The following is an 18,681-nucleotide window of genomic DNA, read 5'->3' as shown; positions in this document are numbered from 1 at the left end:
ATTTTTGTTGTTTATAATCCACCCAGTCCATGGTATTTTGTTATAACAGCCCTAACTGACTAAGACAACATTATTTACCTAATAAGCAATGATAAAAGTTCTTGTCTGGGGTAAATGGTCCAAAATCCTATATATCACTACTAATATTATTTTGTCTGACTTTAAAGCAGTTCAAAATGTTTTCTACACAATAAGCACAAGCTTTGTATTAATGTTTATCAAAACATTATGTCTTCAGCTCTAGCCTCAGTTTAACAAGTTTTAAACATATTAATATATATTTTTCCTATGTCAGAGCTAAGGTAAAAGGGGAGTGGGGAGCAAGACACCCTCTATCCAGATTCCCTGGACTAGAAAGAGCTCTAGAACCCAGCAGGTATGCGCACGTTCAAGTTTGAGATTATGGGCCATGCAATCATCTCTTCTATCTCTGGAATGCCCACCTTGGGTACTTGGAGGTTGCTCTATCCTCAGCCATTCAGGTGGCCTGGACATAGCCTGGGCATAGGCCATTTCCATTGGAGGGGGTTTCTGGGCTTCTTTGTGGGTCCAGATGTCAAAGATTCCTGAATTAGATTTTTGGGGATGGTGGGTCTTGATTCAAAGAGGCTCCATTTATCTGATGAGTTTCTGTCCTTATCCTCACTTTTAGAATTAGAATTGGCCCAGGTAAGGCTGTAGAAGAACCAGCCTCTGTGTTTATGCTTATGGGAAGGGTGAGGGGTGCTGCTTGGAGTGGACTGCACCACCCAGGCTGTCTGTCACCTTTTGTTCTCTCTTCACTGTAGAACTTTAGTTTGTGCAGTGCTCTGTCACTCAGAGGCACGTGATCTCCTCAGTGGGAAGGTCTGTGTTGGTTGTGTAGCCAGCATCTCTCAGCCTTGCCTGTTGTTCAAAATCCCGAATGCCTTTCTGGGTCTGTTTTGTGATCAGAGAATTCAGGACGACAAGTGTAGTTCTATCCTTCACCGCAGGAACCTTGTTCATACTGTCAGTGGCCATAGGGTCATGGTGGTGGGGATGGGGATGGCAGGGGATATACTGCACTCTTATTTATTCCACCTTGGCAAGGTACTGAGATTTGTGCTCTGGAATTGCTGGTTTCCAGGGGATGCTGCCTATGAGTGAAGAGGAGACATCACATAGGGTCCTTGAGGGCATCGTCATAGCTGAATGCCCAGCAATACATACTGATGGGCAGGGACTTCTTGCCTAGAGCCCATGAGGCTTAAGAGCAGGCACTTCTGGTTGTCTTGAAGCCATTGAAAGACAGGGATCCAAGTGATCCATAGCTAAGTCTCTGCCAACCCAGTGAAATGATGTGACAATTATGCTGACAGATATTAATGAGGAACATTGTCCAGCTGCTGCAAATTAGCAAAGCTTCCTTGGAAGAGCCTACCCAGAGGTCTGTTTCTCCGCCACCATGGGGCTGCCTGCAATCCAATCTCTGGCACCAAGGAGGCTCTCCAGAGACACTGTGGCACCGTCAGGATGCAGGCCATGGTGTGAGCAGCACTCTTCTAGACACCAGACGTGCCTGGGCCTCAGGCACAGACCAGCGAGCATGGAATGTGCAAGTCTAAGATTCCAATGTTAACTTTGTTCTTTACTAGCTAAGTGACATTGGTCAAGACACAATCTCTCTGAGGCTTAGTTTCCTTGTCTCAAAATGAGGATCAAATAGCTGCTCTGTCTACTTCATGGGGCTCTTGCAACATCAAACAATCCTTGTTCTCATTGGTTTTATGAGTCAGTGCAGGCGTAAGGTAAATGTGTGAAATAAAAGACAATGCATGTAAAAATATTGTGTGAGGTTTAAAGGGGCACACAATGTGAAAGTTACTGTTTGTGAGTTTTTAATAGTAAATACAGACTAAAATATCATTTTTATGTTCAATTAAATCTGACCAACATTTTTGAGGCTCTGCTTTAGTATATGATTCTTCGGAATACAGTATTAAATTATCTGCATAACACCTTAAGTATGGATAATTTTTGCATGTGAAAGCTTCCACCTCCTTCCAAAAAAGCAAATAAGTATGGCAAAGAATTAGAAACTAGTGTGCTGCTGTACTATGGCAAATTCCCTAAGGCCCACATTTTGCCTTTTGCTAACCAACATGTCATTGGAAATGTATACAGGAAAAAAATGTGAGCCCCCTAGTTTAGGGCTGGAGAGAATTGGCAGAACACAGAAGGAGAATCAGCGATGGAAGGGGATGGTGGAGGAGAAAAAGAGGGACCTGGGAATTGGAGAGATGCAAAGACAATGTACAGGTAAAATCAATCCTCTCAATTGTGGCATGTAGACAGAAAGAATCAAGCTATGAAAATGGAAAGTGAGGACCTCAGGTTCAATCAATTGGATGCCAGGTGGATGTGGCTTTAACAAATGAGGCTATTATCACTGAAGTTCATGTGACAGAGCTTATGTGTAAGAGTCAAGTGATGATTACTCTTGTCCACAGTCATAAAATAAGGTGCCAGTGTGATTTATCACTCTGCTCTTCTAATATACCCCAACTTTAAGAAGTGTCTATAAATTTTAAAGGTTCCCACCTTTAAAAAACTCTTACTATGTCATTGTAGATTAGCCCAGTCTCTGGTACATAGTAGGCATTCAGTAAGTGTTTGATGAATAATGAACTGAAAGAATGCTGACCTAGCTATGCTAATTTATGGTTTCATGGTGTTGAAGGATTCAAAACTGAAAAATAATATGTTACCCCTCTCCCCCTTTTATTTCCTTAAACACAAGACCCTGGTTTAAGATTCTTCTAGTCTATCCAGATAACATAATAATAGCTAATACTTATTGAATGATTACTGTGCTAAGTTTACATGACCTCATTCAATCCTAGCAACAACCAGTAAGGATATAATTATCCTACTTTAAGAATGGGGAAGGTAGAATTCAGGGAGGCTACCCTTAGAAAGGTTAAGTAACTTGCCAAAGCTCACACACCTAGTAGGTTGGAATCAGGTTAACCAATTACATATGGTTTTCTTTAAGAATTATATTTTCATAGGAAAGACAAGAGGAAGAGGACCAAGAATTACAACTGCCTTTTTCTAAGTTGCTGAGGCCTGAAGAAAGTGCACACATTGAGGGTAAGCTATTGGCAGTGACTTTAAGAACAGAAGGAATGGCCAGAGCAGGGGCATTTGGTTGCTTTTGGATGGCAACCAAAGTAAGAAACACCCTAACACACACACACACACACACACACACACACACACACACACACACACACACACACACACACGTGTGCACACACACAACCACATATACATATGTACATAGCTGAAATAAAACATTCACTAAGCCGTGCTTACTGCCATTATGTGTGATGCATACTAATAGTTTCCATTCTGTTTCCTTCCCTTTTTTTCTCTTTCCTTCACACCCCTTCCTTTCCATTCTATTCTATTCCAGTACTTCAAATGCCGGTTGAGATGCACTTGTAGTTGACTTCACTATGTACTAATGGGTTATGATCTGCAGATTGGAAACCACTGAGCTGGAAGACAATAAAGATGATAGAAGGAGCATGGACTTTTGATTCCATTATGGGGCTTGAATCCTGGGCTCCTACTGTATTAACTGTGTGGTCTAAAGCAAATTCTTTGAGCTTTTGTTTCTTGTCCATAAAATGGTCCTGAGAAGAGTGAGCAATGAACACCAGCACCTAGTGTGTCCCACAGAGGTATGGTGATGGCAGTGAGTTAGTTAAGGGTGTCGAGGACTGCCCCTGCCACTAACTAGCTGTGTGACCTTAGTCAAGTCACGTAATTTCTAAGCTTCAGTTTACTCTTGTGTAAAAAATGGAGAAATAGTAGTACATACCTCATAGTGCTGTGAGGATTCAGCGTGACGATGCACTTAAAGCCCTCAGCACAGTACCTGGTGCTTAAGCAAGTGCTCAAGAAATGATTGGCTATATCATCTGTTCACCCAACCTGTCATTATTATCCAACCACTAAGAGCTAGTCTGGAACTCCCTAGGCTAGGTTACAATATCTCTTTTGATGAGACAAACTCAGGGGTGTGTGTGTGTGTGTGTGTGTGTGTGTGTGTGTGTGAGAGAGAGAGAGAGAGAGAGAGAGAGAGAGAGAGAATCAGAATTGCTGTTTATTTTGCTTATCAGTATTTTCTAGTGGCCAAATAAAACTTGGCTGCAGCAAAGGAAATTATCTTAGTAAAGAAAGATTAGATCCAAATCGGATTCCCTCTCCTTGTTCTTCTTCAACAGCATTTCCACAAATCTTTGGCTTGAGGCTAAAGGCTTTTTTCAATAAGTAGATGTTACAGAAAAATGAATAAAGGAAAAGAAAAGAACATGACTACACACTAAGTAGTGGAAAGTGAGACTAAGTTTTTGAGGTTAGCTGAAGAATCCTGTGACATGGCCCCTCTCCCCTCTCCTTCCTTCTTACCACGTGTGTGAGGTAGCCTCTAAGACGGCCCCTGACATTTCATGGCATTCATGTCCTGTGTAATCCTTTTCTCCTGTTCAAGTGTGGGCTGGACTCAGTGACTCACTTCTAACTCATAGGATAAGGTGGAAATGACAGTGTATGACTCAGACACTAAGTCATAAAAGGCAGTGTGGCATCTTGTCTCTCTTTTGGAGCTTGCTCTAGGGGAAGCTAGCTGCCGTGTTGTGATCAGATGAAAGGAAGATACAGAGAAGAGATGGCACTTGACCTAAGCCTTGATACCAAGGTGCAATGGCTTTGTCATGTGTCCACTTGGTTGGGCTGAATAACATTCCCCAGAATTCCCTTTCCTCTATTAATATGTTTCTAGTTAGGGTGGGCCGCAGGGAGATTCCCACTGAAGGAGGGGGAAGCAGCAGCCGTTTTGTAGCAGACATGACGTGGCAGGTCTAACTCACCTTGCTGGTGCGAAGCAGCTCTGGGCCCGTGACCACTCTACCTTCCCCAGCATCCTTCTTTAACTTGCCTGACTCCTGGCCAGGTGTGCGTGTTTAACTCTGGGATGAAGGGCTGCCGCTTCTGAAGGCTCTCTCGTCACCAACGCGAGAAGCAATGTGAGCGGACACGCTTTCAATCCTTTTTTTGTGCGACAAGCTCCAGCCTCATATGTGGAGACAACAGCCTTGCAGAGACTGCTTGTCCACCTCCCACAGTCGTGTAGGCCAGTTCCCTGTGACACACGGGTGGTGAGACGTGAACACGCGGAAAAGAGATGAAAGAGGCTTCAAGGCAGAGGGAATAACGGGAACAAAGGCATGGAACGGAAGAGGTAGAAGTAATATTAATATAATAGTACAGGTAATGTAACACTTAACCACTCACACAGCACTGACCAATCAGAATGAAGGCTGGCCCCAGAACTGGCCAATCAGAACAAACGCTTGCCACAGTGCAGAAGCAGGTCCTGCAGGGCCTGGCTGTGTCCCTTTTAGTTACTATTAATAAACTACGGAGTCTTGCAAGGGAGAAATCTGGGTGGCTCTTGTGTTTAAGGGCATGGTGGCAGAGACCAGAGATGCAACTATGGACTAACTGGTACAGTAATGTTTTAATATTTTAACAATTTATATTATCAGACTGATGCAGTTCAGCTGAATGCCAGCTCTGAGTCAATACACGTGGAGTGTGTGATACACAGCAAGTTGTTTAACACACCTGGCACACTGGCTGGCTTGGTGCATGGCTGTAGTTTTAAATTCCATTAACCAATCCAATGAAATTGATTCAACCTTTTAGGTCTTATGTGGCCATAGTCAAAATAGCTATTAAACCTATTCCTTGGAGAAATTTTATTTTATACCAATTACAGAAGAACAGGACCCTATTCTTTGACCGAATGATGAATCAGAAAGCAGAAATTTTAGCCTCTGTTCTGCTGCTGTCACACTGTGACCTGGGCAAGTCACTTACCATGACCCATCCTGAAGCCAGAAAGCCTTACTTGGGCTTTCTTCTCTCTAATTTTCTGGAGACCTGGAATGATGCCTCCACCCCCAAATTTTAGTCTGTGGTAATTATTTAATATGAGTTGATCTGTTATTGCTCTTTAGATAGCATGAGAAATCGGCAGCTTATTTCTCCTTTTGATTGGCTTGATCTCTCAGCAGATGCATGATTTCCTGGATATTCCTTATATACTCTGTAATGTTCCCTGGTACCCAGAGCTCTGCAGACAGCAGGTGCCTAATAAATACTTGGATGTTCATATATCATCTTGGTAAACTTTCCAATTCCAGTAAAGATCAAACAGGATACTCTAAACTAAAATATTTAAAGCTTTTGGATTTGTGTGTAGCTCTGTATTGTCTCTGCCTCCCTTCCACTAGCATGAATAATTAAGAATAGAGTTGGATCTCTGTGTGTGCATACCCATAATAGTATTTGTGTGCATATATTAATGGTGTATAAAATTAACTCCTTTTGCTTCAAATGAAAAGACACTCTTATTTAATGAGTAGGTATGAATACAAAGATCATTTCAGCATCTTAGAGCCACTAATTTCTCTTAGATAAGCTCAAGCTACCAAAAATTAATACTTGTCATTAAGAAGAAATTCACATCTTAAACGGAGAAAAATAATGCAATCAACCTTGAGATAATTGAAATATTCTTGTCTTTGGAGAGTTAGGGCAGTTGTGCTTAATTTGCCACATTCTCACTATTTAAAAATATCACTATTGAACTCACTGTCCTTTTGGAAAATGAGAAATACAGATTAAATATTTTATAGGGAAAAATAAGCACAGGAAAATGTTGGACTATGGTTAAAAAACAAACTTCTAAGCCCAAACAAAAAAGTGGATATACAGACTAACAAAATAGTGGTATCTGAATGTGATTGCTGAGAATATAGAATTTTGATTACAAATTCTTTCCTCTTAAGCAATTGAATTAGTAGAAGAAATCGCTAAAAAAACTGGACAGAGACAACTACAAACAATAAAAATCTAAGGCCTTTGATATTACTGTGAGGCACATTTTGCTTCTTAAGTCTGGAGGAATTTCTGAAAAATGATGAGGTAGATTTTTGATCCTTTCTGCTTGATTTATTTTCCTATTTAGCAGGTATATATTTAATTGAATTTGAATATGTTTACTGCACCCACGGGTGAAAAAAAATTTAACATGTATATTTAGCATGACTGTGAGGTTTACAAGGCAGAAAAGAATGAGAATTTTTCTTTTCCAGTCTATTTCCTTGGAAGCAACCATAAATTGTTCCATTGTTATTAAACCATTTTTCAATAGCTCAACTCCCAGCATTAGCATGAATAAATCTCTCCTCTCGGTATAGAAAGCAAGTCACCATTTTTTTTAACTTTCTTAACCACGTCCAATCATTCAACAAGTTCATTTGTTCACTTACACATACAGTTAGGTGTATATAGTTCTTAATTCTTAGCAAACTTCTCATTTCCCCAGTAGATAAAATGTCTCATAATCGTGCCAGTACTCTTTAGTCAGAATTGGTCTTCCGAGTCCATATTTTGCCTCCTATTCATAAGCATTCTGAGTCAGTCCACTAAGGTGGGGGGGAGTGCTAATGCAGTTTATATTTAATTCTTCCCACGCCTCTAGTTCCTTACAAGAAGCCCTGCTATTAGTGCGGAGGATAAGTGAGCCAGTCAGAAAAGGTTTTGAACCCTTGGCAAATCTCATCACAAAATACACCAAAATGCTATAATCTGCATGCAATCTTCATTAAGAATTTCCAGCACCTGCTTGCTGAAGCTACAGCACAGCTCCACTCATAATCACCATGCAAGGGGCAGCATTAGTTAATGTCACTGGACAAATGTTGAGATCTCCTTGTGCATGTTCATTAGTGCCAGGTGGGAAAATATAAGCATGAAACATTTCGATTGACTCAGGCTTGTGCATCATGTATTCAGCCAACTTTCGTAGCACCCTTGAAAAACCAAAAAGGCTGGAATTGAAGTAATTTTTTTCAGATATTTCAGGGACAGTGTCAGCTTCCAACTTCACTAATGAAAGTGGAGGGGTATTCTTTCCTAGTTGTGTGGCACTGAGCAAATCGCTTACTCTTTCTCTGTCTCAGTTTCCTCATCTATGAAATAGGGATGATAATTTTATCTATCTTGCAGAATTTGTATGAGGATTAAATGAGTCAACACAGATAAAGTACTTTGAACAGAGCCTGGTAAGCGTTCACTCTCATTGTCATCTTTTTTTTGCTAACTCTGCTTTACATCATTCATCTGAGCACACTGGGAAGCCTACGGCAACCCAGATGGCCCACCGTGATATGACCCTGAAGCACAGTAACACTTGTTGTTCTTTTGTTTTTCAACCTATGTCCTAGGAGCGCTTACTGAGTGCCAGTCCCTATGCTAAACTCTTTGCAAACATTTTCTCAGGCAAATCTCACAACAATATTTATAGTGTAGACACTACTATATTATAATTTCCATTATAGCAGGTAAGAAAACTGGGGAGTTTGGAGAAGTGAATTTGCTTAGAGAATTAAGATCCATAGACTCTAAGAATTGGATAGACATTATATTTCATCTTAACTTTGTTTTAGGTGTTACATTTACCTCAAGACTAATTATGATGCAGATTTTTAGGACTGAAAGGGCCTTCCACATGAAGGAGGTAAGACTCAGAGAAATTAATGACTTTACCCAAGGTCATGCAGCCAGCCAATTGTGGCCAGCCAGTACCAGAACATTTGCAGAGGTCCCCAACCCTACAGTACTCTTCTTTTTCTCTACATATTATTTTACATAATTAATAGATCTCTTCAAATGTGAAAATATTTAAAATGTGCATTCCTCTTAGGGCACGAGTTTCTCCAGCAAGGAAATCATATACTTAAATGGAAAATTGATTGGAGAAGAGAAATACTTGGGATAGGTTTTTAAAATTTAATTTAAAATTAAGCACAATTGCTTTAGGTAAGCAACATCTTAAAAGATGGCATGAAAGTCATACCCCAGAAGCCACAAATATGATAATAAAAGGTTTACAGTGCCTGTTGTACCAGACATTCTTCAGTCCTATTTTCTTTCCAGTGTTTATAACTAGCATGGAACTGAGGGAATTAAGAACATTCTTCTTCCAGCTCCTCTAAGACTTCTTCTGTTTTAAAGCTGAGTTCCTGAGGGCAGGGAGGAAAAGGGAATTCCCTAATTTCTGCACCCGCCGCCCCCGTTGCTCTCCACACATGCACACACTCAACGTGTGCAACGCACACAATTATTCTTTCCAGAATGAAATCTACTTTTCTTTTTCATCTGTTCTTTCTCACAACCTCCACTCCCTCCCCTAAAACCTAAACTTCAGCACTTGGCTCAGTGACAGTCTCTCAGGATCAAAGTTAAATGATAATTTCCATGTAAACCAAAGTCATTTCAGTCTCTTTTCCTCTCTCACTGAATGCCTGGGTCTCATGCCAGTAAAACACAAAAAATTCCACACTCCCCTTCTCTTCAGGAGGAAATCCCACATTGTTTCTTCTTTTCTTCCAGTGTCTGTTCACTTCTAACACATTACTGCTTTTTTTTGCAGAGATGTACACAGAAAATTTCAACTTCAAATTCAAGATTTAGCTTCTTTTAGTGTGTCTCTTTCTCTCGTGGATAGGCAATGCCTATGAGGCTTGAAGCTATGGTGGGGAGAAAAGGACCAAGAAGCCAGAGGATAGAAAGTTGGAAGACAGGCAGAGGGAGCAGCAATGAAGTGGGGATGGTAGGAAATTCATATTTAGTGACTTTCTACATGTCCAGTGTCACTGTAGATATAAGAACCATATTCTTATTTTACGTATGAGTAACCTGAAGTTCATGGAAATCATTTCAAATTTTCAGGGTCACAGAGGTTGTAAATGGCCTGGTGAAAATGCTAACTCTAGGCTATCTGACCCCAGAATCCAAGGTTTGTGCAAGAGCGTGAGGTCAGGGACGTGATATGGGGAAGAGTGGGAGAGACTCTATGCCATATCATGACACCACCTTGACACCTGTCTGTTGACTGGCTTCACCGATCTTTAGGAGGAATTATCCATCTGACCTTATTCAGCACAAATAATGGCCCAAAAGCAACAGCAAGCCTCCTAGAGTCTAGACAAGGCTCTTGGCTCTCTCATTTCCCCATTATCCCTCCATGCATAGTCACACATATGCCCAGATAGCTACCTGATTGCAAGGGAATGAGAAGGTTCTGATTTTGCCCTTGAAATCACTGATGTTTTTCAGGAACCCCTCCACACAGTTGCTATCTAGAGAGTTAACTGATAATAGGGGACTTCATATTTCCTTTTGTCCAAGATGTCACCTGAGAGGTCTTATGCAAATGAAAATAATTTTATTCCTCAAGAAATGGAAATAGTAATACTCCACTTAGTTAGGAAACACCTGCAGAAAGGGAAACTACAGTGGTTTTTTTTTTTTCTTCTTATTTGGAAGGAAAATAGAGAAAAATATCAAATTCCTAACACAGGAAATCTCCCTAGAGTCTACCCCCAGTAGGAAAGCTCATTTTATATTTTGCAAGTTTTATGAGAAAAGCATTAAACTCTAATAAGTAGCTATTTTAGTATTATGCCTTGGATGTTAAGTTCATTTGTTGAGAACACCATAATACCATGGGATGAAGACTGCTCCCAATAGGAGTTATGAGCTATCCTAGGGATTATGACATGAAATGTTCATATATCCATTATTAAAAATGATTCTGTTTTCTGTTGCTACTTTTTTGCCTAGCAGGAAAAAAAAAAAAAAAAGGGAAAAAAGCACTCTACAGATTCTGTTTAAACGGACACCAAATTCAGTAACATCTTGGCTTGACAGAAGGTCCTGACTTGGTAATATGAATCGAAAAGTGGTTTTCCTGACATGAGTATACTGGAATATAGGGTAATGGAAGGCAAAATTAACATTTGATGAGCATACTCCCTGTATCTGTTGCCATCTAACTTTGCAGCCCACTCCTATTCTGGGCTCACCCTTGTGACCTGCTTTGGTCAATGAGATATTAATAAATGTGGTACAAGCAAAGACCTGAAAAGTGCTTATGAGTTTCCACTTATTCTTGTCCTCTGCCATGGGCATGAGCACATGTCTGCATTAGCCTTCTCGAGGGTGAAGTGAGTGAAGTTGCCCCAGTCATCTCAGCCAATCCCTGCACATATAAGCACGTCCAGCCGAGACCAGAAGAATTGCTTGGCTGACCCGAGATCAGCAAAGCTTCCTAGCACACCTCCCAGATGCATGAGTAATAAATGTTTATTGTCATCTGGTTTGTGGTGGTTTGTTATGCAACATTATTGTGTTACTAGATAACTGATACAAAACCTGCAGTGAGGAAATGGTCTCTGGATATCAAAACATATTGTATGTTGTGTTACATGTTATATGAAAACTACAATAGGGATATGTGTTAAGATAGACTGGTGGGCCTATATGGGTACGTCACTTTTAGGTAGGGAAAGGATTCTCACTTAAAAGATGAGATTATTCTTAGACCAGTCACTTAGGGAAAAGGAGTATTTTTCCAAGTAGAAATGGAATCTAAAAGTGTGAATCATTGCCAGATAGGTGACGTGGCAGGGTCTTTCATGCGCAGGAGCCTTTGTCTAGCAGGATGTTTGTTTCTGTAAGAGGCCACTCAGGATGACTTCTGCCGTGTGGATACTGAGCATGAGATGAGAAGTGAAGGACCCAGGAAGTCCCATGTGATGATGATGGTGATGGTGGCTGACACTTACTGAGAAGGTTACTTATTATATCCCAGGTACTACACTCAGCTCTTGATATATATGAACTCATTTAATCTTCGTAACAACCCTATAAGGTAGATATTACTCCCCTCCCCCCCACATGTTATACTTGAGGAAATCGAAGCCCAGAGCTATTAAGTGGCCTGCCAAGGACAAATAACAATTAAAGAGTAGAGCTCGGTGGCTGCCAATCTGGCTCAAGAACCTCCATGCCAAAGGGCTTATGGAACAAGTTGGGTTAGGACCAGAACTTCATACTTCATAAGCTGGGTGGTGGATAGTCCTCGTGCTCTGTGTCTAACCCTACATAGGCAAGAATTTTGTCCCACTCTGAGGCCAATATCTTGGTGGCAGCAGGGAGGGAATGGACAGAGCCGGAGTGAGAATGAGAGGAAAATAGAGATAGAGACAGAGAGGAGGAGGAGGAGGAGGAGGGGGGAGGGGGAGGGGGAGGGGGAGGGGGAGGAGGAGGGGAGAGGAGGAGGAGGAGGAGGAGGAGGAGGAGGAGGAGGAGTTGTTAAAAGTAGGGGCACAAAGTCAAATGCCCTTAGTCAGGGGCTTTACCTCATTCTTACTTTTTTTTCAGGAGATTCTCTGCTAGTACTATTTCCTTAGAGGTTCTGAGTTTAATATTTTTTGAAGAGAGTGGCATTTCCTTATGTTTTGTATGTGCCGGGTACTTTTCTAAGCTTTTCGCATACCTTAGGCATTGAATTCTAACAATCATCCTCAATGAAGAAACAGATGTTTATCCTTAGTCTTAAAGATCAGTGCTATTTGAAATGTGGTTCCTGGGTGGATGGCAGGCTGCGACCTGTCTCTTTCCAGTCCATAGAGACATGATACAGAAATTGAAAGTCGGTGCTTAGAAACTTTTAGCATGTAATTTTCTGCTTATTGAATCTGATAACCTAAAAATTGAGTATATATTTTGTATGTCTCTGTTTTCTCTTTTCTTTTACTGAAAATTCACATGATGTGTTTTACAAAAGTATTTTTCCTCAAATGGGTTGGAAATCTAAGAAATACAGTTTGGGAAACACTGTTCTAGATAATGGAATTGAAGCTCAGAGAAACCAGCTTGCCAAAGTTTCAGTCATCAGGATGCAGGGCAAGATTCAAACTCAGGTCTTAATCCAATGTTCTTCAAGTCATTTATTTTTATTAAAATTAATGTTCAACTTGAGTAAGACTGTGCCTGCCCACCTGTCTATTTAAATAATGATGCTAAGTTTGTTTGGGGGGAGTGAGAAGAGAAGGGTGGGCATTTGGTCTTTCTGTTGATGATCCGTCAGGCCATCAAAAAGTGTAGAAATAGAACTTTAAAAATCAAAGTAAAGCTTGGTAGTGTGGCATATGCCAGTAGTCTTAGCAGAGGTGGGAGGATCTCTTGAGCCTAGGAGTTCGAGGCCAGCCTGGGCAACATAGTGAGACCCCATCTCTTAAAAAAATCAAAATGATGCTAAACAAGGATTTTTTTTTCTTTGCTCACTGTTTTATTTTATTTATTTATTTATTTATTTATTTATTTTATTTCAGCTCATCATGGGGGTACATAAGTTTAGGTCATATACATTGTCCATGTCCTGCCCATCCCCCCGAGTCAGAGTCCCAAGCGCGTCCGTTCTCATTCTCCAGACAGTGCGCCTGGCACTCATCATGTAGTCATACCTCCATCCCCTCCCCCCCCCACCTCCCCGGGTCTGCACCTTCAAGCATGACCATTCCCCAGAGGGTGTGCAACGCACTCGTCATGTAGGCATACACCCATCCCCTCCCCCCACCCCCCATCCCAGTCTGATATCCAATTGGTATCCTTCCCCGATGTACATTTAGGTGATGATCAGGGAAACCAGTTTTCTGGTGAGTACATGTGATGCTTGTTTTTCCATTCTTTGGATACTTCACTTAGTATAATGGGTTCCAGCTCTCTCCAGGAGAACCAAAGAGATGTCGTATCATCGTTATTTCTTATAGCTGAGTAGTACTCCATGGTATACATATACCACAGTTTACTAATCCATTTGTGGATTGATGGGCACTTGGGTTGTTTCCACATCTTTGCGATTGTGAATTGTGCTGCTATAAACATTCGGGTACAGGTGTCTTTGTTAAAGAATGACTTTTGTTCTTCTGGGTATATGCCCAATAATGGGATTGCTGGATCAAATGGTAGGTCTACTTGAATCTGTTTAAACAAGGATGTTTTTATAGTAGACACAGCCATGACATAAATGGCTGTAAACCTGGGACATGATTCATGCAGCATCTCTAGGAAATAACAGCACAGCCTTTTCCTTTGCTTCTTCTGCAATTCTCTGAGGGAGAAAAATAGGTAATACACAAAATTCTCATTTAAGAAACATTGTCTAATAGACCCTATATCCAATGAAGCAGTTCGTTTTTGTGGTTTAAAATTCAAAGGAATTTCTTCCTATCATCCATTAAAATAAAATCATGCTGTGATTACAACAAGGAGTATAGCTAGTCATGGGCTTTGGAGCGAGACACACTTAGATTTGGGTCCTGCCTTTACCATTTTCTTGCTCTGTCACCTTGGTATCATGCTAATATTTCTGAACTTTTTTCTCATTTGTAAAATGTGGATAATTCATACCTTGTAAGATTTGGGGATAACTTAATCAGGTAACTCATATAAACTGTTTTCATCAAATATGAAGTAGGAGATAATTGTATCAGATACCCCCAAACTGGATACAATTAACCAGCTTGTTTGAGAGCCTTTCGAACGCTGTGGCTATACAATTTCCAAGTAATTAATGGAAAGTTTTAAAAAATTTTTTAGTTATTTAGCTAGTAGGTTTTATTCAACAAGGAATAAAACAAGATTATTTGATTCAATTTTTAAAATTGAATTAGCTGAATGGTTTGCATGTTTCGTATCCCTACAGATAGCATCTAATAATTCAGGATCATATTCTGTTTTATCATACACTGAAAACTGGTTTCATTAAATTTATGATTTATTCACATGTGTAGATTATAATCTTATCCCATAAGGATGTTGGGAGAGCCAAATTAGATTATTGAATAGATGGTTTCTGGTACATGACAAGCACTGAATCAATATATTTCCCCCTATTCCTCTTTACTTACAAGTGCTATACTTTTTAGGTCAATGTCACTTTATAGCATTTAATTGCAAACAATGATTACTACTTTTGTACTCCTACATTAAGACTTAACAGAATGAAATAATTTCTACTTGGAAAATGGAAATATGGGTACCATTGATTTAATGTTGCCATGAATTTGCCCTGAAACCCTACAGTGAAATTTCTCCGAATGAACAATAATAAAATCTCTATGATCGAGGATTCTTGAGGTCAGTACTCTAAGTGGTTTCTAAAGAGGCATGGAGCCTTTGGCATTTTCTCAGTAATTGGCCCCTAAATTGTGTCAACAAGTGCTTGTGTACTCTTTATAGCTTTGCCTACCATTTTTGACTTTAACCATTCCAGTATTCTTTTCTGAGCAAAACACAAACCTGTGCTTTAGAACAACAGTCCCCAACCTTTTTGGCACCAGGGACCGGTTTCATGGAAGACAATCTTTCCATGGATGGGGGAAGGGCGGGAGGGATTTGGGACAGGAGGTGGAGCTCAGGCAGTGACGCAGGGGATGGGGAGCAGCTGTAAATACAGATGAAGCTTCACTCTCCTGCCATTCACCTCCTGCTGTGCAGCACAGTTCCTGACAGGCCACAGACCAGCACTGGGGTAGCTTTAGAACATTAACTGATTTTCCTTGTAACATTCTGGGGGTCTGAAGTCCAAAGCCTCTTTCAAGAGCCCATTTTAAGCAACACTGGAAACCATTCCAGAACACCATACAGGATCAGTTAGAAAACCACCTGGAAACATTTGATAACTTTATTTCTACCATCATTCTGTCACTTAGGTTGAATTTACACATTTTTCGTTCCTTCCAGAGCACACATATTTATCAGCTCACAGAGTTATTTAAGCATCAAATGAGATTAGGTCTGTAAAAGTACTTTCCAAACTATTTAATATTAACAATATACAAAGGCTACAGAATGGTCAGATAATTGTTATTTCATAGGATGCCTCTGCTTCATGGTCACAAGATAGCTATCATAGCCAAATGTCACATACTCATATGGCAGTGTCCCAAACAGGAAGGAAAGGGAGAAGAATCTTTTTCCACAACTTTCTTTCTTTTTATCAGGCACGAAACTCTTTCCCAGCAGCCCCAACCCCACGCCCCTTAAGTTTGTATTGGTTAAAACTGGGTCACATGGTTATCCCTAAGGGAGGGTAATGGAATTACCAATCTCCGGCAAACAAAAACAGGATTACCATGATTGGTTACAAAGTGGTCTGATTGAAAGGTCTGTAATATCTAGGTGTTAGTTCCAAGAACCAAGCTCAGCTTTTTTGGGCTCTCTAATATCTTGGCTCCTAGACTGCTTCCATGTAGATAATTCCATTTTAACACTCCCTGGACATCCTGACCATATATTCTAGTTTCCCCTCTTAAATATATCTATCATTTCCATGGTGAAAGTATGGCAATCTCAAAAAACTCTTCCAACTGTGCCTAGACTCTACTACGTGAATTTTTCCATGTTGGGCTCCTTCCCTGGACCTCTTGTCCATCCTGCGAGACGTGGAGTTGAAGGGAAATAACGAGCTTTGGAATCAGATGGACCCGAGTCTCAGTTGTGGCTGCATCACATCTCAGTTTGGTTAAGTCATGGAACCTCTTTGTACCTCTGTTTCCTTATCTGGAAAAGGAAGATAAAAATATCTGCCTTGTAGGGTTTAGTACAAGGATAGAAAGTGCCTGGCATATAGTATGCACCCCCAAAAAGACAATCCATTTATTTTTATCTTCAATATCACACCACATATCCATTCCTGTGAGTGCTCCATCTCTAAAGCTGTTTCCAACCTTTCACTTGGCTCATTGGGTTGGAGACTCTGTGTGTGTGTGTGTGTGTGTGTGAGTGTGTGTATGGCTTATCCTGGCTTTAACTCTGTCCAGTTGGCCCTCCGTATCTGCCGGCTTACATCCACAGATTGAACCAACTTTGGAAGGAAAATAATCAGGAAAAAAAGAAATAATAATACAACAATAAAAAAATACAAATTAAAAAACAATACAGTATAACAAAGTTATTTACATAGCTTTTACATTTATTAGGTTTGGTAAGTAATCTAGAGACAATTTAAAGCATGCAGGAGGATATGTGTAGGTACCATGCAAATACTATATATGGAAATTGAGGTAGTCCTTCAGGACATGCGTGCTGCTTCCAGTGTTCTGCTATTTGTCTTGATTTCAACACAACTCTGCATAAAAGATGCTTGGGCCCCTGTGCTCCAGTCAGAAAGTATAGCAATAACAAATGTTTGCAAAAATGAGAAAAGAAGATAAATATAGTGAACATATATGAAAGTGCAATAAGGATAAATGAAGTACGATTGGATTTGCAACTAAAGGCTGGCCATGTCAGGAAAAAAGTGTATATATATAAAACATAAAATAAAATATACTTTTTCTAACATATTTGAATGCAAATTGGAGATTTACCCCTAAGTCTATGTGTTTGTGTGTGTGTGTGTGTGTGTGTGTGTGAGAGAGAGAGAGAGAGAGAGAGAGAGAGAGAGAGAGAGAGAGAGGGAGAGAGAGAGAAAGAGAGAGAACTATAAGTAAATCAGGTAAAATGTAAATAACTAGTGAATCTGGTTAAAGGGTCTATGTCAGGGTCTGTGTTCCTGCAGCTGTGTTGTATGCTTGGAATTACATCAAAATAAAAAGTATTTTTTAAATGCACAGAAATTTCAGTGAAGTACTCACAATCAAAGGTGTGTATTGAATATATTAGAGTGGGTGCCTTGGCGGGGCATGGAAGTTGAAATAGAGATAAAGGAGAAAAATAATGAATTAAAACTAGAGTAGGGCCTCTCTTTAGCTGATTGATGATAGTTGTGGACCATGAACTAAAGAGAACGATGTCCTCTACTCTCTCAGCAAGGTCAGATGAGGATGATGGAGAGATAGGTGCAATTTCCTTGTATAGGGAGTAGTCTGGATACTCTTCTGAAATATTAATTTCAGCTTGACTTACTGAACCTTTCCCTTTCCCACCTGTGTCAGGCAAGTAGATGGACCCTTGATATTTTCTTGTTTCAGGGATTTTAGCAAGACAGAAAACAGCAGCTATTTGAAGACACTTGTAACTCCTGCCTTTTATAAAAGCCTAAATCCAGTGAAATTTAGTTGAGGAGTTTATCTGAGGATATTTAGAGAGAAAAGAGAGAGATTTCATCTAGAATAACAATGTCAGGTAAGAAAGTAGCAATCTAGGGCAGGTGCGCCCTGGACATAGAGCTGCCGGCCCCACCAAATAGTTTTATGTCCTCATTGGACCAGAAAAGACCATGTGTCTGGGATAATGAGTATCTCAAAGATAACCAGGGTGGCATATAAGTGATGGCCAAGGGGGTCTCCCTGATAATATGCTGCTGGGTAAGACCTTTACACACACTGGGAAGAGTCTTGTTTATAACTTACATTTCCTGCTGGGATAAATAGATTGGTACTCAGACTTAGATTTAATTTGATTGCAGAGAACAAAAAAATGGACATTTCTACACTCTTGGATTTGTAAACCAAAATTTCAGCTTGCCTCAAATGCATGCTTCTATTTATAAAATAGCCATTTGCTAATCTGGTTTTCCAACTTTATAAGTGTGTGTAATACCCTAGGTAATTTTATGTTACCACTTGCATCGTAAGATCATTTGATGCCATCTTTAGTAGAAGGACATAGGAGCCACTGTTATCAGTTCCTTAAGAAGAGAGCCTTAAAGAGAAATGATAAGTTCCAGTGCCCTGTTCTTCAGAAATAATCCCTGGTTGTTATCTTTAGCCTGCTCCAAATGCC

The sequence above is a fragment of the Lemur catta genome, chromosome 10 (assembly GCF_020740605.2).
Source record: "Lemur catta isolate mLemCat1 chromosome 10, mLemCat1.pri, whole genome shotgun sequence".
NCBI lineage: Eukaryota > Metazoa > Chordata > Mammalia > Primates > Lemuridae > Lemur > Lemur catta.
This window is presented reverse-complemented; position numbering follows the sequence as displayed.